Below are 23332 nucleotides of genomic sequence, written 5' to 3' on the forward strand. Positions count from 1 at the left end.
TAATTAATTAATTAATTAATTAAAGTTATAACTGAATGTTAGCTGAGACTAACTAACCAACACAGTCCTTTGATTGCAGAAAGCAGCTTCTAGCGGTGCCTCCACACTTTCGGCAGTATGAAGCTCTTTCCTCTGTCCTGCTCTCTAAATTCATCATTTGTCTTGTCTTCATAATCTTCCTTAATACAATGAACCAGAGTTGATTGGATTTATGCCTTGGGAGGAGGCTGACGTAGTCAGTGAGTCAGGCCACAAGTTCTAGGGAGAGATCTGGTGCGTTGACATCTCCCCACTGTTCGTTCTGTGACTTCGTTTCTGTGCCTGACTTTCCTATTCTGGAAAATAGCCATAAGAATAGTACCTCACAGTGTCATTGAGTTAATACACATACACCAGCATTTACTCCAGTGCCTACTGTATGGTAAGTGCTCCCACAAATGTTGACGGTCCTTTTTCAAAATTGCAGTCACATCTAGTGGTCCCATGTCCTTGAAACTGTACCCTAATAATCTTAGTAATGAAGATGGTGTTATTGGTAACAACCTCTTACTCAATATCCCTGATGCACCAGCAATGTCCAAGATGCTTTGGATATAATGCTTCATTTACTTGTTTCAATAAATTCTTTACTGTCCATTTGAATGGAGTTTGGGGTGTCCTCTCTTTGCTCAAATATTTACACACAAATAATCTTATTATTTATTCCACAGATAGCTAATCCCACCTAGCATGGACTTTCCTATTCAATTTTCTGGCTACGACCTCATTCACCTCATTTCCTAATTTACAGGTTGGGAGGGTACCTTAGTGTAAGCCCCCTTGCAACCACTTAGGGAACAGAGAAGAAAACAAGCCAAAGGGACTATGTGCATCCAAATGAGCTTTCAGAAGCAAATTAATTTTCTTGAAAAAGGTCCGTTTTCCTAGAAGAGAGTGAAACCTGTGCTTGGAGCCCCCAGGTTATAAGCAAGCTAACAATTTTGAAGATTAAAAAAAAGAAATCCTTGGCAAAACCCTCATCAATCAAGCAATGAAACCTCTCTGGCAAATGTCATAACACTGAGAATCAGATTGAAACTTGTCCATTTGAAGAAGCCCTTGTCAGCTCCCCAGACTTAAGATCCAGACTCACAACTTCCCTCTGCACATTGCAGTTAAATGATCAAGGGACCAGGTGTGGTGGCTCACACCTATAATCCCAGCATTTTGGGAGTCCAAGGCAGGAGGATCACAAGGTCAGGAGTTCCAGGCCAGCCTGGCCAATATGGTGAAATCCCGTCTCTACTTTAAAAAATACAAAAATTAGGGCATGGCAGTGCGTGCCTGTAGTTCCAGCAACTCGGGAGGCTGAGGCAGGAGAATTGCTTGAACCTGGGAGGCGGAGATTGCAGTGAGCCAAGACTGTGCCACAAAACTCCAGCCTGGGCGACAGAGCAAGACTCCGTCTCAAAATGATCAGGGAAGAAAAGTCACATAAAGTCCCCTTCACGTGTTTTCTGTTTACTTGTCACAGATGCTGACCTGTTCTCTAGACTTCCAGAGTTACCGACCCACAGGAGAGATTGACTTTCACAAAATCTGCACCAGCTCAGAGCCCTACTTACAGATCAAGACACTCGGGAAAATGCTACTGAGTTAAAGAGCCACAGAGGGGCGAGCAGAGAATAGGCACTGCAGTGTCCCCTGACGAGTCCTCATGGGCTAAATTGGAAGGCCTAGTCCCTGCTTTGAAGAAATATTAGGGAAGCCAATAAAATTAAAATAAAATTTAATTAACATAGCCTTTAAAAGTATTTCTGGCCGGGCATGGTGGCTCGTGCCTATAATCCCAGCACTTTGGGAGGCTGAGGCAGGCGGATCACAAGGTCATGAGTTCGAGATCAGTCTGGGCAACATAGTGAAACCTCGTCTCTACTAAAAATACAAAAAAAAAAAAAAAAAAAAATCACCAGGTGTGGTGGTGCATGCCTGTAATCCCAGTTACTCAGGAGGCTGAGGTAGAAGAATCATGTGAACCCAGGAGGAGGAGGTTGCTGTGAGCCAAGATAGTGACATTGCACTCCAGCCTGGCAACAGTGTGAGACTGTGTCTCAAAAAATAAAAATAAAAATAAAAAAGCATTTCCCAGTACAGTCTTTATTTGTCCTTCAGCAGGACTCTTGGAAGCAGATACTATTTTTCCTATTTTACTAAAGAGGTCACCGAGGCTCTGTCCAGGGTGACAGGACAGTTACTGTGGCAGCTGGGGTCTGAGCCAGACTGAATGTCTCTGAAACCTCCCCTGTTACTGCCCTGTGCTCCAGGGCATTCTGTACACACAGTGAGCTCTAGCTACATGCCAGGCATTGTACTAGGTGTCAGAAGAAAGTAGAGACGTGACAGAGTCCCAGAGACCACAGCCCTCTGAAAGAGACTGACAAATCAACAAGCACATCAAGTCCTGAGCAGTGGCTGCCACATCACGGCACAGAGGAGAGTGACCTCCACTATGGGGCCCGAGAGACAACCAGGAATCGGTCAGACAAAGGAGAACGTTCTATGAAGCCTTTGCTCCTGGGACCCACCTTGAGCAATCTCCAATTTGTCGGCCAAAACCACAGTGTTCTTCTGGTATTTAGGGCTCACGGAGTTCATGTACTTCACATTTTTATACCATCAGGCAAGTATTTTTAAAAGTACTGTCCACTCTAGAAAAAAATGGATATATAATACACACATATTTTGTATATGTATTTATATATTCATATATGCTTGTATGTATTACAGTGACACAAAAGTAACTGCAGTTCTTGCCATTAGAAGTAATGGTAAAAAACGAAATTACTTTTGTATCAATCTAGTAGGTATATTATACACACACACACACACACAGAGAGAGAGATTTAGATAATTACATACAGACAAAATTTCATTAAATTCATTGAGTATCATTTTTCAATGTATAATGTCACCTATCAGCCCGTATTTTCAGTTATTCATTTATTCAATTATTTGTTTAAGAGAAACTTTAGAGCTGGATGTGGTGGCTCATGCCTGTAATCCCAGCACTTTGGGAAGCTGAGGCGGGTGGATCACAAGGTCAAGAGATCAAGACCATCCTGGCCAACATGGTGAAACCCTATCTTGCATGACTGTAGTCCCAGCTATTTGGGAGGCTGAGGCAGGAGAATGGTTTGAACCTGGGAGGCAGAGGTTGCAGCGAGCTGAGATCACACCACTGCACTCCAGCCTGCAACAGAGCAAGATTCCATCTCAAAAAAAACAGAAAACACATTTTAGAAGTACTTACTGGTTCTAGATATGCCTCACATAGGGTTAGGCACTGACACAAGGCCCCTATCCTCACGGCACTCACATTCTACTGGGGGAAGCAGACGCAAGTAAACCTAAATAAACAAGATAGTTGCAGACTGAAATAAGTCTTACAAAGTGAGTACAATAATGAGAAAGAGGGAGACAGGAGGGGTCGCTTTAGATAGGAGCATCAGAGCAGACTACTCTGAGGAAGGGATACCTGAGCTGAGGCCTGGCAATCTCAGGAGCTGGGAATAGCATTCCAAGTGAGCAGGCAGGAAAGACAAAGGCCTAGAGGCAGTAAGAGCTGGTTGTGTCTGGCCTGGTTCTCAACCTGGGCTGTCCAGTAGATTAACCTACCACCCTCCTGGCACATCAATGTGTATCACTAATCAGGGAAGCTCACTAGAGAGTTTTTACTGGAGTTTCATTGTGTAGGCATGAGTGACTGAATCATGGCCCAGAAAATTGAACTCAACTTTCATTCCCTTCCCTTCTCCATAGTTCAGGTTGATATCACCCAGCTCAGAGCCCCAATCCTGTAATCACACAGTTGGTCGTTATGTCATGGTAGGCCTCTGTCCTGAGTCATCTCATTAGCAGAAACTCAGAGGTGATCTGACGGGCCCACCATGAATGACAAAAACACTCCTATCACTTGGAAAATCCCAATGATTCAGTGATTCCCTCCCAAGAACTAGAGACAAAGGCAATTCTTCAAGACTAGTTACTGAGCTGGAAAAGAGCAGGCTTGATGAAGGTTGGGGCTATAATCAGGAGTGTGGTTTTGATGTATGACATTTGGATCACCTGTGAGACAGCCAAGTGGAGATGTCAAGTAGACAGTTGAGTGGATAAGACTGACCTCTCGGGGGAGGTCTGGGCTGCTGATACAAATCTGAGAACCATCAGCAAGTTAATGGCATTCAAAACCAGCAGGCAGGATGAGATCCCTTAGCAAGCTGACAGTAAAAGAGAAAATAAATGACCCAGGCCTAAGCCCCAAAGCAAACCATCATTTGGAATTATTATGACCTACAACTCTGATTTTCCTGCTCTTTCATCTTTATCTGCTCAGGCAGCAAAAAATGAAAAGTTGTTCCAGTTGAGTTAAGTCCCATCTTTTAATATGCATAAACCGCCTCAAAAATCATGTTTTTGAACATGAAGCAAAGCCAGGAGCTTCCCACAGTGGATACCAGATTCAAGCTGGGGAGGACACATACTGTTTATTATCTTCTAACACAGACAGTGATATAGAACAAGAAAAAGGCAGGAAGCCAGAACATTTGAAATAACACTGGGTTATACAAAGACATATTCTTTTCACCAATGTAAAACTATAAAAGGATAAAAATGATGTATTTTTCATTTCAGAAGCAGTTTCCCCTAATTTATAATGTTCACTTTCCCTACAGTAACACAAATGATATTGTTTGAATTTAAAAAAAAAAAAAAAAAAATCAGCCATGGTAGCCCCAGCTACACAGGGGACTGAGATGGGAAGATTACTTGAGGCCAGGAGTTCAAGTCCAGCCTGGGCAACAAAGGGAGATCTCATCTCTAACAATAACAAAGAACTTGTTCATTCCTTATTGAAAACAAATTTCACTTATTCAGTTTTTCTTTTTTTTTTTTTTTTTTTGAGATGAAGTGTTGCTCTGTCACCCAGGCTGGAGTGCAGTGGCACCATATTGGCTCACTGCAACCTCCACCTCTGGGGTTCAAGTGATTCTCCTGCCTCAGCCTCCTGAGTAGCTGGTATGACAGGAATGCACCACCACGCCTGGCTAATTTTTGTGTTTTTATTAGAGACAAGGTTTTGCCATGTTGGCCAGGCTGATCTCAAACTTTGACCTCAAGTGATCCACACACCTCAGCCTCCCAAAATGCTGGGATTACAGGTATGAGCCACCATGCCCAGCCTACTTGTTCAGCTTCTAAGGGTTAATGTAAAGCACTGTAAATTCAACACAGGAACTATCCTTAAGAGCACTGCCACTTCAGACCAACATTATTAGGGAGATATTCAATAATATCTTCATCTACAGCCATGCCAAGGGTAACGATAATATTTAATAATAAAAAGACCATTTAACATTCATGGAGCTCTTATGATATGCTAGCCCTCAGCTAAGTGCCTCAGAGACATTATTGCTATCCAGTAATATATTTAATATTAATTGAACAGATGCATTTAATTTTTATTTAATAATGTGCTTTTATTTAATAACATGTATAAAGCAATAACCCTGAAAAATATTCTATCCCTAATGTACAGCTGAGAAAACTGAGGCTTGCAGAGATGAAGTAACTTGCTTCTCAACAAGCCACAAGTCATTTAATCCAGATCACAGGGCCACCCAGTGAGGAAGCAACAAAGCCACAACCCAGGTCTGTCTGCAGCTGAAGCAGTAAGAGGCCCAAGAGTTAAAGGAGAGATTGTCACCGGTGCCCTTAAAATATGTCTGGGATGCATGAGTGCTTCACTGATGGAGTTTTTTCTGCTGAAAGGAATATAGTTCATTGTGCAGGTCCTGTGGGGCTCCTGTGCTTTCTCAGCCAGCAGGAGTGGGAAGAGAAGAGGCAAGACAGTCTTTCCGCAGCACTGAAGCGGCCGCTGGGTGAAAGGAGTTCAACAATGGAGTCAGGTATTCCGTTGTTCAGCTTCAGATTCATTTACTCTCAGGCTTTTCTTCTTTCTCCCCTTTCAATCACTGAGGCTGTCTTGATGAGAGGCACGCTCCCTCCTCTATTCTGGGCCAGAAACTCACCGCAGCTGTCTGTGAATGGGAGGGAAACTTGCCACCCCAGTCAGGCCACTGGGATTGTGCCAATTACCTTTTATCTGCCAAGTGGCAAGGTATCAGAATGGCTAGAACTCAGGATGCCAGATTATCAATCACTACTATTATTAATCATTTGCTAGTTATTATATATATTATAAATATAACATAGTTTATATCTTTATTATGAATGTAAAATTGATTTTTATCATAGGTTTATATTTTTGTTATATAAAGTTGTTTAAATTTTATATAAAGTTGTTTATAATTTTATTATATAGTTTTTATTATTTTTATAAATTATTTGTTAATCACTTACTATAGTAATAAGAGCCATTATTTATTAAGTGCCTTATATGCATCAGACATTTAACAAATATTTTTATTTAATCTTCATAGCACTCAGCATGGTAGATAATATAATCCCCTATAGAAACTCAGAAGGTTTCAAACTTGCCCAAAGTCACACAGTGGCAGAGCTGGGACTGGACCCAGGTGTCTGGGACTCCAAAATGCATGTACTTTCCCACACCAGTTCTGCCTCTAATACACTGGATAGCAGTCCCTTAGCTCCAGGTAGAAAGAAGTCAGAGGCATCTGTTTATCATGGATGTCAGTGTCTGCCAGACTCAGCGCTATAGAGCTGGAGGTAATGAAAATCTCCCATCTATTTTATGAATCTGAATATATTAACATTATTTGGACAGCCATGAGTAGTCGGTGCCCTGCTATAGCAATAGCCTCGGGTTATTGATGTGCATGGACTTCTTTCCCTCCATGCCAAATGGTGCCACACTGACATCCTTTTTTCAATTTAATTTTTTAAATTCACGTTTGTTGTTATAATTTTTCTGCCTCCTACCTCACTGTTAGGTTGTAAGCTACCACAAATGTTTCACTGATGTCCTTGTGCCTGCTTCTAGGGTGGCACTGTTGACCTTTAGGCTGGATAATTCTTCATTGGGGCGGGGTTATCCTGTGCATTATAGAGTATTTATCAGCAGCCCTGGCCTCCACCTTCTAGATGCGAATTGTAACTTTCCCTTCCTCCCCAGGCATGCCTATCAAAGATGTCTCTGGAAAGTGTCAAATGTCCCCCGCTACTGGGGAGAGACAAAATCACCCCCATTGAAGAACCACTGTTTTAGGTGAGTACACACCCACACAAATATACACACACACATTTCTAATATGCTACATCTTATAGTGCTGCTCAAGGAACAAAACAGCTAGCCAGGCTTATTAGACAGAAACAGAATAAAATAAATATAAAATAAGCTTGGCGTGATATTGTGAGGAAATCTCACAGCAACCCTCATGAGTTTCAGTTCAAAATGTCTGTGACATATTTCTGTTGCTCAAAAACCTATTGTGTTTTCTATACATTTATATTTCCAGCATATTCTGAAGACAGGATGTCCTTAGATAAACGACAATATAAAAGAAAATTTACTACATAGCCATGATGGTGACCCCATGTATTCCTATCATGTCACTCAAATAGCCAGTTTGTGAAGCAAAATATTACCTACACACCTCCACTTTTCCTGCAACATTCTACATTTCCATTCTACTTGAATCAAAACTCCTGTTAATACAAATTATATGTATATAGTTGTTTACAGTTGTATTATATAAAGCTTTTTATTATTACATAAATGTAAAGTTGTTTATATTACTATTGTTTATAAATTATTTATCACTTACTATAGTAATGAGCCATAATTTATTAAGTGCCTTCTATGCATCAGGCATTTAACAAATATTTTTATTTTGTATTCATAGCACTCAGCATGGTAGATAATATAATACCTTATAGAGACTCAGAAGGTGCCCAAAGTCACACAGGGGCAGAGTTGGGACTGGACCCAGGTTTGTATATAAATATATATACATATATCCACATATACATACTGGTTAAAACGCTACTGTAAAGTGGATTCCTCCTCATGTTTTCCATCCCATGAGACTACATGAGATAGTACTGCATTGATTCTTCTTTGCACAGATATCTTTGTCTTTTCAAATTCTGACTTTTGAATAGACTTGCCCTGAGAATCTCCGTGAGGCAAACATCATAATGGTCTTCATCATTTAGAACTTGCTGCCAATGTCTGTGCCCAGCTTCTGACAGCAGCATGCTGGAAAAATCTATTTCTCTTTTATAAGAACTTGGTCAATTTTTTCCTGCTCTTAAGATATCATCTTGTCAAAAAAAATGAAACCACTGAGAGTGATTCATACATCCAGTTGTTTGCATCATTTGGTCGTCCAGGGTTTGCTGATGGGGAAAAAACAACCCTTATCGATGGTACAGACGGAATTGCTGGGTTATAGGATTCCTGCATTTTCAACTCTAAGATGTGATGCCAATGTGTTCTCTCAATAGCTAAACCAATTAAAAATTCCACCAGCAGCATGTTAAAAGTATTGCTACTTCTCACACAAATGGGTGTCTAATTACGCTAACAATATTTGGAAACATATATTACATTTGCATTACTATGATCCATCAAGGAATTTTACCTTTTAAAGAATTTGTTGACAGATAGATATGCTTCTGCCTGCTCTCTGACCAACCTCCTGAGGAGATACTGGGTCTGGAGACAGATTGCTTGTGCAAATACAAACATGAAGCTCCAGAACACCTGTTGTGAATCTCGACCTTCTCTCTATCTCGACTTTCTTTCTGAGTGGACTCCAAATGACCTCTCTTTCTTGTCGTTTTCACTGCTGAAGTTGGAAAGTGACTTTAAGGAAATTAAATATTACATTTTTCCAGAATTGTTGATTTGAGCCATAAGTATATCTATGGTAGAAACGATCGGCTGATCATCAAAGATGGGTCATCCCTCCCGCAGTGCACAGTCGTGGGAAGGGGCTGCCCAGTCCCAGTTCTAGCCAGGACTGGTTCTCACCAAGGAAGCGGTGCTGTGGTGTTACCTCCCCTAGGTTAAAGTCACTAAGAAACGTGTGTCTTCCACACAATCACTCTCCCTGACCCATCCACTGAATGAAGAGAACTCTGGGGACCGAGCAAAGGGCAGAGCCACAAAATGGAAGTCGCCTGTGCTCTGAGTAGCCATACGCAACACTTCTCAACGAGTTTGGATGGGGAAACTAAGAGAAAAATATATTGTTATCATATTAATCCCCTGAAAAGTAGTGTTAATCTACTATAGCAGCTAACATCACCCAATTAATACAGAAAACATATGCAGCTAAAATAGACTTCAATATACATTTGGAAAAATTTGAATTCGTCCCTTCCATAGATAAGTATACATATTTGCAGTTCCCATGCTCATAGATGCAGGATCCAACGACCAAGTGCCTTCAAAAGCCAGCAGCTTTGAATTTCTCCTTAACCCCTCTTGGACATAGGCTTCTGAGCCATGAAGGCAGGAAAGTCACTGGCCCAGTGCTCAGTACCAGTTGGTATTCACTAAATGTCAATTTCCCTCATGGCCCAACTGAATAAACCAATGCTGCTGAGACACTCTACACTGGGGAGGCATAATCAAATATAAACCACTTGATCAAAAGTAAAAACAGAAAAAGGAAGCCCATGTGAAAAGAAGGGACAGAAATCTTTCTTGGCCACAAGTAGACTGAAACACCATCTGCTCTTGCCTGTTGTCCTTAGTGTAGTGTATAGTTACTGTTAGACCTTGATACTGGTGTTTTTGTTTTGTTTTGTTTTGAGACAGGGTCTTGCTCTGTCACTTGGGCTGAAGTGTAGTGGCACAATCTCAGCTCACTGCAGCCTCGACATCCCAGTCTTCAAGTAATCCTCCTGCCTCAGCCTCCTGAGTAGCTGAGATTACAGGCACACACTACCATGCCCAGCTAGTTTTTTTTTTTTTTTTTTTTTTGTAGACACAGGGTCCCACTATGTTGCCCAGGCTGGTCTCAAACTTCTGGGCTCAAGCAATCCTCCCACCTCGGCCTCTCAAAGTGCTGGGATTACAGATGTGAGCCACTGTGTCTGTCCCTTGAATTTGTTTTGATCTCTTTAGAAATCACTTTAAGGAAGCAAAGGCCATTTCATAGTATGCTTTTATATTACCTTATCAATTTTACTTTGTACTCATTTAAAAGATAATTTTGTCCCAGCTACTCCAGAGGCTGAGGCAGAAGAATTGCTTGAACCTAGGAGGTGGAGCTCGCAGTGAGCCAAGACTGCGCCCCTGCACTTCATTTAGCCTGGGTGACAGAGTGAGTCTGTGGAAAGAAAGGGGAGGGGAGGGGAGGGGAGGGGAGGGGAGAATAGGGGGAAGAGGAGAGGAGAAGAAAGGCAGGAAGGTGGGAAGGAGGAAAGGAGGAAAGCAGGGAAGGAGGGAAGGAGGGAAGGAGGGAAGGCAGGAAGGAAAAATTAAATTTAAAAAATAAATTAGGAGGAGAGAGATCCAAGATGGCCGATTACTAGCAGCTCAGGATTGTAGCTCCCAGTGAAAGCGCAGAGAACGAGAGGACGCCACACTTTCAGACGAATTTTTGTTGCTCACGGACCAGGAGATTCCCAGCAGAGGAGCCCCACTGGTCACCAGAGCAACTCTTGTGGCCGGCGCGGCGGTTCCCAGTGCAGAGTAAACAAGACTGGGTCCCCTTTTGGTCGACGTTTGGAGCTCCGGGAAGGCAGAGTTGCCTATTCAGCTGATTGAAAAAAGGACTCAAGAAGGAAGTCAGACCGGAGATTCCCGGGCGGAAAAGCACCATGAATCTTAATGCCGCTGTTTGAGCCGGCGCAGTGGGTTGCTCAGATTCCGGCGCTGAGAATCAACAAGTTGGACGTCCACTCAGAGACCTAATTTGAAAGTCAGTAATTACAAAGATGACAGGTGGATAAATTGACAATGATGGGAAGAAACCAAGGTAAAAAGGCAGAAAATACCCAAAATCAGAATGCCTCTCCCTCTACAGGGGATCACAGTTCCTCATCAACAAGGGAACAAGGCCTGATGGAGAATGAGTGCGTTTCATTAACAGAATTAGGCTTCAGAAGGTGGATAATAAGAAACTTCTGTGAGTTAAAAGAACATGTTCTAGCCCAATGTAAAGAAACTAAGAACGTTGAAAAAAGGTTTGATGAAATCCTAACAAGAACAGACAATTTAGAGAGGAATATAAGTGAATTAATGGAACTGAAGAATACAATACGAGAACTCCGCGAAGTATGCACAGGTTTTAACAGTCGAATTGGGGCCAGGCGTGGTGGCTCACGCCTGTAATCCCAGCACTTTGGGAGGCCTAGGCGGGTGGATCACGAGGGCAAGAGATCGAGACCATCCTGGTCAACATGGTGAAACCCCATCTCTACTAAAAATACAAAAAATTAGCTGGGCATGGTGGCGCGTGCCTGTAATCCCAGCTACTCAGGAGGTTGAGGCAGGAGAATTGCCTGAACCCAGGAGGCGGAGGTTGCGGTGAGCCGAGATCGCGCCATTGCACTCCAGCCCGGGTAACAAGAGCGAAACTCCATCTCAAAAAAATAAAAAATAAAAAATAAAATAAAATAAAATAAAAGATTAGAGAAGAAAGAGTAAAAAGGAATGAGCAAAGTCTCCAAGAAATATGGGACTATGTGAAAAGACCTAATTTACGTTTGATAGGTGTACCTGAATGTCATGAAGAGAATGATTCCAAGCTGGAAAATATTCTTCAGGATATTATTCAGGAAAACTTTCCTAACCTAGTAAGGCAGGACAATACTCAACTCCAGGTAATACAGAGAACACCACAAAGATACACCTCAAGTAGAGCAACCCCAAGACACATAATCGTTAGATTCACCAGGGTTGAAATAAAGGAGAAAATTCTAAGGGCAGCTAGAGAGAAAGGTCAGGTTACCCATAAAGGGAAGCCTATCAGACTCACAGCAGATCTCTCAGCAGAAACCTTACAAACTAGAAGAGAGTGGGGGTCAATATTCAATATCCTCAAAGAAAAGAATTTTCAACCCAGAATCTCATATCCAGCCAAACTAAGCTTCATAAATGAAGGAAAAATAAAATTTTTCACAAACAAGCAAGCACTCAGAGATTTCAACACCACCAGGCCTGCTTTACAAGAGCTTCTGAAAGAAACACTATACACAGAAAGGAACAACCAGTATCAGTCATCCCAAAAACTTACCAAAAAGTAAAGAGTATCTCCATAATGAAGAATCTATATCAACTAATGGGAAAAATAGCCAGCTAGCATTAAACGACAATATTAAACTCACAAATATCAATATTAATCCTAAATTTAAATGGATTATATGCCCCAATCAAAGACACAGATAGGAAAATTGAATAAAAAGTCAAAACCCATCGGTAAGCTGTATCCAGATCCATCTCATAAGCAAGGACACACTAAGACTCAAAACAAAGGGTTGGTGGAAGACGTACCAATCAAATGGAGAGAAAAAAAAAAAGGAGTTGTAACTTTCGTCTCTGACAAGATAGACTTTAATAACAACAAAGACTAAAAGAAACAAGGACATTACATAATGGTAAAAGGATCAATGCAACAACAGAAGTCAGTGATCATAAATATATATGCACCCAATACAGGAACACCCAGATACATAGGACAAGTTCTTAATGACTGATAGACTTGGACTCCCGCACAATAATAGCAGGAGACTTTGACACCATATTGTTAATATTCGATGAATCAACGACATACAAAATTAACAGGGACATCTATGATTTGAACTCAGACCTGGAACAAGCAAACTCAGTGAATATTTATAGAATTCTTCACCCCAGGTCCACAGAACATACATTTTTCTCAGTATCACATTACACCTATTTTGAAAGTGACCACATAATTGGAAGTAAATCACTCTTCAGCATTTGCATAGCATTTCACAGACTTAAATGAAATGTTTGCTTGTTATTTTCTTCCCATCTCTGCCATTAAGCACAATTATCGGCATAAAAGAGGTTTTTAATACCTATTTTTAGATTGCATTCCAGCCTGGGCAATAAAGCAAGACTCCTGTTCTCTCTCCCCCTTTCTCTTTTTCTTTCTTAAAAAAAAAAAAAAAATATATATATATATATATGGGATGGTACTTTAGGGAGTGACAATTTTAGGGGAAGTAAAGGCATTTTTTCTTCAAGTCTGTCTTCTAATGACCTCTCACCCACTTGCTCAGAACTCATTCATTCTTCACTGGAGTTTCATTTTCCAAATTTGGGAGACTTAGTGGTGCAGGTAAAGATTAGGTTGAATTTGGAAAAGATAAAAAAAAAAAAAAAAAAGAACCAGAGTGGAAAAAGAAAAAGACCATGTGTGAATTCTGGGAACACTTGAAGCAGTTAATATACATGTAACTAGAGTTCCCAGAAAGAAAGAGAGGAAAGAAAGAGGTATTTAAAAAAATAGTGGTCAAAATTTTCCAAATTTGATATTGACAACTCATCGATCTAAGATGCTCAATGAACCATAAGAACAAAAAAACACAAGAAAAATGCACCAATAATAAAAAATGTTTTTTTCAAGCGCATATAAAAAATTTACCAAGATAAGCCATATTTGAGGCCATAAATCAATCCTCAACAAATGTAAAAGAATTCAAGTCATACAAAGAAAAAAAATTAATTAATTAAATTTTAAAAGAATTAAATAAAAAAATTGATTCTGGATATCACTAGAAAAAATTATTTTTTTCAATTTTTCCAAAGGGAATCCTTATAAAGACACTACGTTATCCCCCTATTTTTTTCTTTCAGTTGAAGCCTCTATTTCCAACCAACCTTGCCAGCAGAATTAGGGTGGTTTTTTAAATCTTTATCATTTTTTACTATATGAAAAACTAATTCATAAACTTTGTAAAAGTACATTAAATTCAGACAACAGAGAAGTACAAAATAAAAAAATAGGGAAATGAGATAATGTTATATGCCAATTTGTTTAACTGATTAAAGTATTTATCTTGGGATTCTCTTCATGTCCCTCCTTCCCAAGGCAAACACCCTCAATGCATGTAAAGTCCTGAGATTTGGCTTAAGAGGCCAAAGGGGACGAGTGATGTTAACTCCCACATCCCTTCACTGACAGCTTTCTCATTCCTGCCCAGGTCTCATGAGTGTGGGCAGAAACACGCAGGTCCAAGGAACTCATCTGGGCATAGAAGTGCCCAGACATGTGTCAGTTCTCCAAGCTTCTTTATTCAGAGCTGGTTCCCTATGAGGGCATCTTTGTGGCAGGAATCTGCAAGTGAATACTGCCAGGGAAAAGAATGCTGATTACTTGAGTATGGCGGTAGCTGTCTGCATGGAAAGAAATCACTTATCATGGAGTTTGTGGATGTGTGAATTCCAAGTTCAGAGTATTTAAACAGAGGAACAGGACTGAGCCTCAGATACAGGCAGGGTACACCAGGGTAAGGATCCCTCCTGCACACACGACAGTCATCACAAGCTTTACTTAAATAAAAGTGATCTCTCCACAAGGCTGAGATGGGCTATAGCAGCTGCTGCGGATCTCTATATTCCACGGAGGTGCCTGCCTGGTTCCCTAAAATCCCTGGGCATTGGACCAGGAGGATGGTACTCAGTGGCAAGATTGCCTGTTTCTGCAGCACCACCATGTGTTAGGACAAGCAACAACAGCCAGAACTCCTGGACACCCTGGTCTTCCAGTTCTCTCTGCTCTAAGAGACAGCAAGCATCCAGGAATCAAGGAATATCCCGGACAGAGGAGAGACGTTAGCGTTATCACAGAAGAAAGGATAGCAGCGGAAAAAATACATTCTCACTACAAGTGGTATGGGATATAAAATGAGCTAAGTTAAATATTAAGATAAAATGTATCTCAAGGTGATGAATAATAGTTAAGAATAAAAGGAGCTACATTTTGTCATGTACTATCTATGACTCAAGCATATGAGATGCTTTGCTCACTGACTCTTCACAGCAGAACCTATTAGGCATTTATTTATTTTCTTTGAGGAACTGAAGATCAGAAACATTAAGAAATTTGGGCAAGTTCCACTTGCCAAGCCATGGTAAAGTGGCTGCTCAAACGTAAAACTGTCTCCTCCCAAATCCATGTTCTTTTCATGATTCCTGAGAATATGGGGGAAATAAAAGGAAACAATGTCCTCAGAGGGTAAGGTTTTCTCATTTTATTCTCTGACCCACGGAAGTGTGGAGGGGTCAGAAGAGACCTGAGATTCCTCAAACCCAAGGACAGCGTTCCTACCAATTGAGAATTCCAAGTTCCAACATCACCATCTCCAGCCTAAATCTTACAAAATATACTCATTTGCATCGCCAATTTTTATTGTATCAGGTAAAAAACAAAATTATGGCAAAGTGTGTTCATCAAGAATACCCTTCTTGTTAAACATCACACTGATTTCCTGGGCACAATGCCCATCTTGGTTTAATTTATCTTCACTAATTAAGACAGCTTTGTAAAGTACAGTTGTTACATGAAATTGATGTGACCTATCCATCTGCTACTAGCACAAATGTTTATGACAGTAGAAAGAGTTGTCAGAGAGGAAATATTCCAGGGTTTTATTACTGCCACTAACAACCCAACAAACTCAATGCATCCTGCTGCTTACATTTTGGTCTCCAGGAGCTTTGATGGGACTAAGGGTATATTAATCTGGGATCATTTGGTTACAAGGAAGAAAAACACACTAAACTAGTTTATGGGAAATTGTGGGTTTGCTCTAAAAGAATCTTTTGTCAATTTTCCTCCATAGAAACCTTAGGGACTTAGAAAGCACCAGGTGTCCAAACATCCTGTTACAAAACAAAACGTTAATGAAATCAGACATCTCTCTGTAAAAGCTAAGGTGTAGCTGATGGAAATCAGCTATTGGAATTTCCTGATGGAAATCAGCTGTTGGAATGTCCTGATGGAAATCAGGAAAGTGGTGAGTGGAGGTGGAAGGAAGAGGAGTGAAAAACTTACGATACAAAATGGGAGAGAAGAGATACCATCAATAATTAATGGAATGAGAAAGGTTAAACTGGTAACAACTGAAGAACAAAATGGTGCTAAAACTGGAGAATAAAGAGGGGGACTAACAAGGTAGATCGTGGTATGTATTGGTTAGCTACTGCTGTATAACAAACTACTCCGAAACTCAGTGGCTTGATACAACAATCATTTATGATTGTTCACCCATCTGCAGACATACTAGCATTCAGCTGATCAAGGCTGGGTCTGGCCAGATTGCTTTGCCTCTGTCTACAAGTCTACAAGTCACCGGGATGGTGTTGCCCTACATTTTCTATCCTTCTCCCATGACCAGCAGGCTACCCACATGATGACAGAGGTACAAGAGAACAGATCCTACTGCACAAGCACTTTTTTTTTTTTTTTTTTGAGACAGGGTCTCACTCTTTCACCCAATTGCCCAGGCTGGAGTACAGTAGTGCGACCATGACTCACTGCAACCTCTGCCTCCCAGGTTCAGGCAATTCTCCTGACTCAGCCTCCCAAGCATGTGGGATTATAGGCACCCGCCACCATGCCCAGCTAATTTTTATATTTTTAGTAGAGACAGGGTTATTTTATATAATTTTTACATTTTTAGTAGAGACAGGGTTTCACCATGTTGCCTCAAGTGATTCACCTGCCTTGGCCTTCCAAAGTGCTGGGATTACAGGCATGAGCCACCACACCTGGCCCTTTTCTACTCCCTACTTGCATCATGCCTGCAAACATCCCATTATCCAAAGCACATCACATGACTGAGCCCAAAGTCAAAATCAGGGGATATGCAAGTGGGCAGGACTGCAAAGTCCCATGGCAGTGGGCCTGGGGATACAGAGAGGAGAAGCCTTGGAACCAGTGGGGGCAGGAAAGGCAGGTGGCGATACAGATGAACTAAATTCTCATCGACCACAGCAGAAGCCAGTAGATGATGCCCTACAGGGTTGGTGGTGTAGTGGCACAAGTTTACTACTTAGAGAAGCTAATTAACACTCAGAGTCAGAGCACTGAAAGTTGAAAGAGAGCTGTTTCCTTCTGAAGAGTAGTACTAAGACTAGGAGGGGGAAGTTAAGGTTTATAAACCTTTTATTTGTTTGAATTTTTAAACTGTATATAATTATTAAAGTTTTGGGGTTTGTTTTGTTTTGAGACAGAGTCTCACTCTGTCAGCCAGCATGGAGTGCAGTGGCACGGTCAGTCTTGGTTCACTGCAACTTCCACCTCCTAGGTTCAAGCAATTCTCCTGCCTTAGCCTCCCCATTAGCTGGGATTACAGGCATGTGCTACCACGCCCGGCTAAGTTTTGTATTTTTAGTAGACGGGGGTTTCACCATGTTGGCCAGTCTGGTCTTGAACTCCCTGGTCTCAAGTGATCCACCTGCCTCAGCCTCCCAAAGTTCTGGGATTATAGGCGTGAGCCACCATGCCCAGCCATTAAAGATGTTTTTTAAATTAATTAAAAATTTTAAAACAGACACTCTTCACTATTTACAATACACCAGATCAAAGACAAAAAACGCACAGTCTCGTGAGGAAGATGGACTCTAAACAAAGGGCAGCGACACTGTGCCGGAAGAGAACGCAGTGGAACCTCAGCGAAATTCAGTCCCTAGGGATTGGTCAGGGAAGACAACAGAGGCAGGGACATTGGAACGGAGTCTTCTACTACGGGAGTCTGACAACAGTCTCTTTCTCCTGCCCCAAATCTTTGGAAACGAAGAACCATTTGTTTAAGCCTACAGCTACCCTAGAAAGAAAAAAGGGGTGCTTTTGGTGGGTGTATTAGTCCATTTTCTCACCAATAAAGAAATACCTAAGACTGGGTAATTTACTTTTTTAAAAAGAGGTTTAATTGGCTCACAGTTCTGCAGACTGTACAGGAAGCATAGTAGCTTCTGCCACTGCGAAGGCTTCGGGAAGCTTCCAATCATGGTGGAAGATGGGGCGGGGGGCGGGGCAAGCCAGAGCAGGAAGAACAGAGATGGGGTTGGGAAGGTGCTACATACTTTTTTTTTTTTTTTTTTTTGAGACGGAGTTTCGCTCTTGATACCCAGGCTGGAGTGCAATGGCGCGATCTCGGCTCACCGCAACCTCCGCCTCCTGGGTTCAGGCAATTCTCCTGCCTCAGCCTCCTGAGTAGCTGGGATTACAGGCACGCGCCACCGTGCCCAACTAATTTTTTGTATTAGTAGAGACGAGGTTTCACCATGTTGACCAGGATGGTCTCGATCTCTTGACCTCGTGATCCACCCGCCTCGGCCTCCCAAAGTGCTGGGATTACAGGCTTGAGCCACCGCGCCCAGCCGGTGCTACATACTTTTAAACCACAGATCTCATGAGAACTCTATCACGAACACTGCACCAAAAGGATGGTGCTAAACCATTTATGATACAAAATGGAGATAGAAGTGATACCAGCAATAATGAATGGAATGAGAAAGGTTAAACTGGTAACAGTTGAGGGACAAAAATGGTGATATAACCGGAGGAGTGACACAACTGGATATAACCCACTCCCATGATCCAATCACCTCCCCCCAGGCCCCACCTCCAACACTGGGGGTTACAATGTGACATGAGATTTGTGCAGCAACCTAATTCCAAACCGTAACAGTAGGTAACTACGGGAAGTAGAGAAAATGCAAGGGGCATTCAAATGAAGAAGACAACCACCGCCTGAAATGTACTCGGAAAGCTGCTGCAGCACTTACACCTCAAAGAATGGAAAGCAGAAACTCAAAGAGATACTTGTACACCTATGTTCACAGCAGCCTCACTCACAGTACCTCACAGGGTGGAAGCAAACTAAGTGTCCATCAACAGAATGGATAAGCCAAACGTGGAACATGCATACAATGGAATATTATTCAACTTAAGAAAGAAGGAAATTCTGGCCCAGGCTACCACGTGGATGAACCTTCGGGACATGATGCTAAATAAAATAAGCCAGTCACAAAAGGAGAAATACCGTATGATTTCACTTACTTCAAGTACCTAGAGTAGTCCAATTCATAAGACAGAAAGTAGAAGGTGGTTGGTTTCAGAGGCCTGGGGAGGGGAAGAGGGAGTTACTGTTTAACAGGAATGCAGTTTCCAGTGAGGAAGATGAAAACGTTCCAGGGATGAATGATGGTAACAGTAGCAAGACAATGTCAGTGTACTTAATGCTACTGAACTGCATGCTTTCCAGTGGTTAAAATGGCACATTTTATATTTATCCTGCCACAATGCAAAAAAAAAAAGGAGGGGAGCTATGAGGAGGCTGGGCGAGAGCTGTGGGGTGCTCGCAGCTGGGGAGCATGATATGGGAGCAGGAGGGCACTGAGGATGTCTGTTCTCAGGGGATGATGGGGAGTTTCCCAGGAGTGGCCCTGGACAAGTCAAAGTGCACCTCCCACTGAGTTAGGGGAGTGTGGGCCACTCAGTTGGTCTTTGGGAAAAGGCTTGGAATTTGCAGGAAAGGAAAAGTTTAGCATTACCTGAATGTTCGGATTTTTTAACAGCAAGATTGTATTTGGGTGTTCATGTAAGAATAACTTCAGTTTCAATAAGAGAAGTTGGCTAGGTGCGGTGGCTCACACCTATAATTCCAGTGAGTTAAGTGTGTGGTGTGTCTGCGGTGGGCATGGTATATATGTGGTGTGTAAGGTGGGTACGATATGTGAGTGGTGTACCTGCGGTGTGTGGGGTGTGTGTGAGATGGATAGGATATGTGTGTGCTTTGTTTGTGGTGTATAAAGGTTAGTGTGTGTGGTATGTGAAGTGGGCATGGTATATATGTGGTGTGTGTTGTATATGGGTTAAGGGTGTCTGGTGTGTGAGGTGGGCATGATATGTGTATAATGCGTGTAAGGTGGGCATGGTAGTGTGTGTGGTGTATATGCATTAAGTGTGTGGTCTGTGTGAGATGGACATGGTATATAAGTGGTGTGTGAGGTGGGTATGTGTGTTGTATGTGGTGTGTACGGGGTATGTGTGTTAGGTAGGGATGATATATGTATGATGTGTGTGAGGTCGGCATGGTATATATCTAGGGTATGGTGTATGAGGTGGGTACGATACGTGTGTTGTGCGTGGTGTGTATGGCGTATGTGTGTCGTGGGTATATGTGTGGTGTGTACGGTGTGTGTGTGGTGCGTATGGGTAAAGTGCCTGGTGTTTGTGAGGTGGGCACGGTATACACGTGGTGTCTGTGACGTGGTTGTTATACACATGTGGTGTGTGTGTGAGGCGGGTATGATATGTGTATAGTGTGTGTGAGGTGGTGGACATGGTATGTGGGTGGAATGTGTGTGGTGTATATGGGTTGAATGTGTGGGGTGTGTGAGGTGGGCACGGTGTATACGTGCTGTGTGGTGTGTGAGGTGGGTATGAGAAGTGTATGGTATATATGTGAGGTGGGTATGATACGTGTGTGGTGTGTGTGATGTACATGGGTTAAGTGTGTGGTGTGTCTGAGGAGGACACGAATATATGTGGTATGTGGTGTGTGAGGTGGGTATGATATGCGTGCTGCGTGTGTGGTGTATATGGGTTAAGGGGGTGAGGTGTGTGAGGTGGGCACGGTATATATGTGGTGTGAGAGGTGATATGTGTTGTGTGCTGTGTATGGGGTATGTGTGTTAGACGGGTATGATATATGTATGGTGTGTGTGAGGTGGGCATGGTACGTGTGGTGTGTGTGTGGTGTATATGGGTTAAGGGTATGGGGTGTGCAAGGTGGGCATGGTATATATGTGGTGTGAGAGGTGAGTAAATGTGTTGTGTGGTGTCTATGGGGTACGTGTGTTAGATGGGTATGATATATGTATGCTGTGTGTGAGGTTGGTATGGTGTGTGTGGTGTGTGTGTGTGGTGTATAAGGGTTAAGTGTGTAGGGTGTGTACGGTGGGCATGGTGTATGTGTGGTGTGTGGTGTATGACGTGGGTATGACGTGTTTTGTGTGTGGTGTGTATGGGGTATGTGTGTGAGGTGGGTATGGTTAAGTGTATGATGTGTGAGTGAGGTGGGGATATGTGTGTGCTGTGTGTGTGGTGTGTATGGGTTAAGTGTCTGGGGTGTGTGAGGTTGGCATGGTATATGTGTGGTGGATGTGTGGTGTACATGGGTTAAGTGTGTGGGGTATGTGAGGTGGGCATGGTATATATGTAGTGTGTGGTGTGTGAGGTGGGTATGCTATGTGTGTGGTGTGTGGTGTGTATGGGCTATGTGTGTGGTGTGTGTGAGGTGGGCACGGTATGTGTGTGGTGTGTGTGCTGTATATGGGTTCAGCGTGTGGTGTGTATGCGGTGGGCATAGTGTATATGTGCTCTGTGAGGTGCGTACGTGTGTTGTGTATGGCGTGTATGGACTATGTGTGTTAGGTGAGTATGTATGTATGCGGGGTGTGTGTGGTGTACATGAGTTAGGTGTGTGGTGTGTGTGTGGTGTGTATAGGGTATGTGTGTGGTGTATGTGAGGTGGGTATGTATGTTGTGTGTGGTGGGTATGGCGTATGTGTGTGCGCTGTAAGTGAGGTCGGCATAGCATGTGTGTAGTGTGTGACAGGTGGGTATGATATGTGTGTGGTGTGCACGGGGTATGGGTGTGCTGTGTGTGAGGCAGGCATGCTGTGTGTGGTGCGTGTACACATGCATACCTGTGCACTGCAGATGACAGGCAGGCCGGCAGCCCAGGACACGCAGCGGTGACAAGCTTAGCCAAGGTAGGGCTCGGGGTGGGAGTGGCCAGGCCCCTGGCAGCTCAGGATCTTCGATGCACTAAGAGCCTAGGAGGAGACAACAAGCTGTGTCACCATCTCCACCCAAGTTCATCACTACCGTGAACCTCTAAGATGCACTGAAACTGTTCCACTTCTGGTTAGAACCAGAAACACTCCAGATGGGCTCAGCATAGCCAAAGGGCAGGGAACCGTCCTCAATGTTCTCCTTCACCATCTGCAGCCGGATCTACCACCAGCAGCCTTGCCAGGCAGTGCATACCTTGTGAAAGGGGCCCGGCCCAGGGGCAGGTCCCGCCCCCCACCTCCCGTGCCCCCAGCCCGGTGCCTGCAGCCCAGGGGCAACGGGGTGTGGGGTCTTTTAATTGAGAAGTTTTTCTCTCTGGGCGTTCTTATAAAGGAAAAGGGAAGGGGGCAAACATCCAGACTCAGGTTCTCCGGGGACAGCGAACCCAGAGGCCACCCCAACCGAGTTGCCGCCCAGCACTGGGAATCGATGCCAGTGCCAAGGGAGGATGGAGGAATGCACCAGCCACCAGCGGCCCACTCAGCCGGGCGGTGGGACTCAAGTGCCCTCCAACCCGCAGACACAGCTTCTAGCCGGCACCAGGTGGCCATTCGCTGCCAGGCTCCCCCACCAAACCCAGGGATGCGGAAGCCGCCGCCTAGTACCCGCTGCACGCTCCCTCCACCGCTCGTGGGAGCAGGAAGTGGCCCGTAGGAGAGGAGTGGGGCCGCTGGGCTGCTTCCGTAGATCCCAGCAACAACCGCCCCGCAGCTCCGCTGAGTACACAAGGCAGCGCTCCGGAGCACTGGGGTCGCAACCTCCGGCTGCCCCCGACGCGTCCAGGTGCCTGCAGCGCCGCGGGAGACCCCAGGCTGCCACCGCCTGCGAGTCAGACAGCCTGAGCCCCCCAACTTACCTGGCCAGGGTGCGGAGCTGCTGCAGCGCGCTGCAGTCCCGAGGAGTCGCCGCCCGCTCCGAAAGCAGTCCACGTAACTGGACAAATAGAAGTTCCTTTACACGAGTCCAATAATCAATCACATCTTCTTTATATACTCACAGTGAGGCTTTTTTTTTTTTTTGGAAGGCAGCTTTTCAAATGTGTTTGTTAGAATGCACGCTGACTCTGCCATAATTAAAAAGAAAACACAGCTACGCTGACATCTGTTGCCCTCATTAGCATTTGTTTTTTAAGGTTTTGTCAAACTTTCAAAAAATCCTTTTCCAAATAGTTATTCACGGCTAATTGCCCATCAGAACAAGGTCCCCAGGCTTTTAGAGACACTTCCATTGTGAAATGCACGGCGGCCCCCACCCCAGCCACCAGGCCACCCACCACTGGCCACGGCGGTGTGTGAGCAGCAGCGCCCCCAAGTCTTTGCCACTGCCTTGCTGGTCTGAGTACACCCCTGAGGATTGACAGGCTCTCCCACAGACACTGCCCCACCATGAGCAGATCCAGGGCAGCAGGGTAGAAATAGACTCTCTTCTAGGGTAGGAGTAGGGGAGTCTTCTGTGAAACATCAGTGGCCAATCAGCCCTCAGAAAGACTTCACTCCTGAGTCTGAGGGGTGAGC

The 23332-nt window shown here is 43.5% G+C and overlaps 1 long non-coding RNA gene across 1 annotated transcript; it reads right to left on the reverse strand.

Annotated features, from left to right (window-relative positions):
- Positions 1–142: 142 nt before the first annotated feature.
- Positions 143–21999, reverse strand: LOC105707678 (uncharacterized). Its single transcript, XR_001105151.3, has 4 exons — positions 21671–21999; positions 19017–19079; positions 2565–2687; positions 143–335 (listed from the first exon to the last, which is right to left on the reverse strand). It is a non-coding gene; the product is annotated as an uncharacterized LOC105707678 (long non-coding RNA).
- Positions 22000–23332: the final 1333 nt, after the last annotated feature.

Source organism: Aotus nancymaae, unplaced genomic scaffold (assembly GCF_030222135.1).
Source record: "Aotus nancymaae isolate 86718 unplaced genomic scaffold, 86718_ANA_hifiasm-v0.15.2.pri h1tg000014l, whole genome shotgun sequence".
In the NCBI taxonomy this organism is placed as follows: Eukaryota; Metazoa; Chordata; class Mammalia; order Primates; family Aotidae; genus Aotus; species Aotus nancymaae.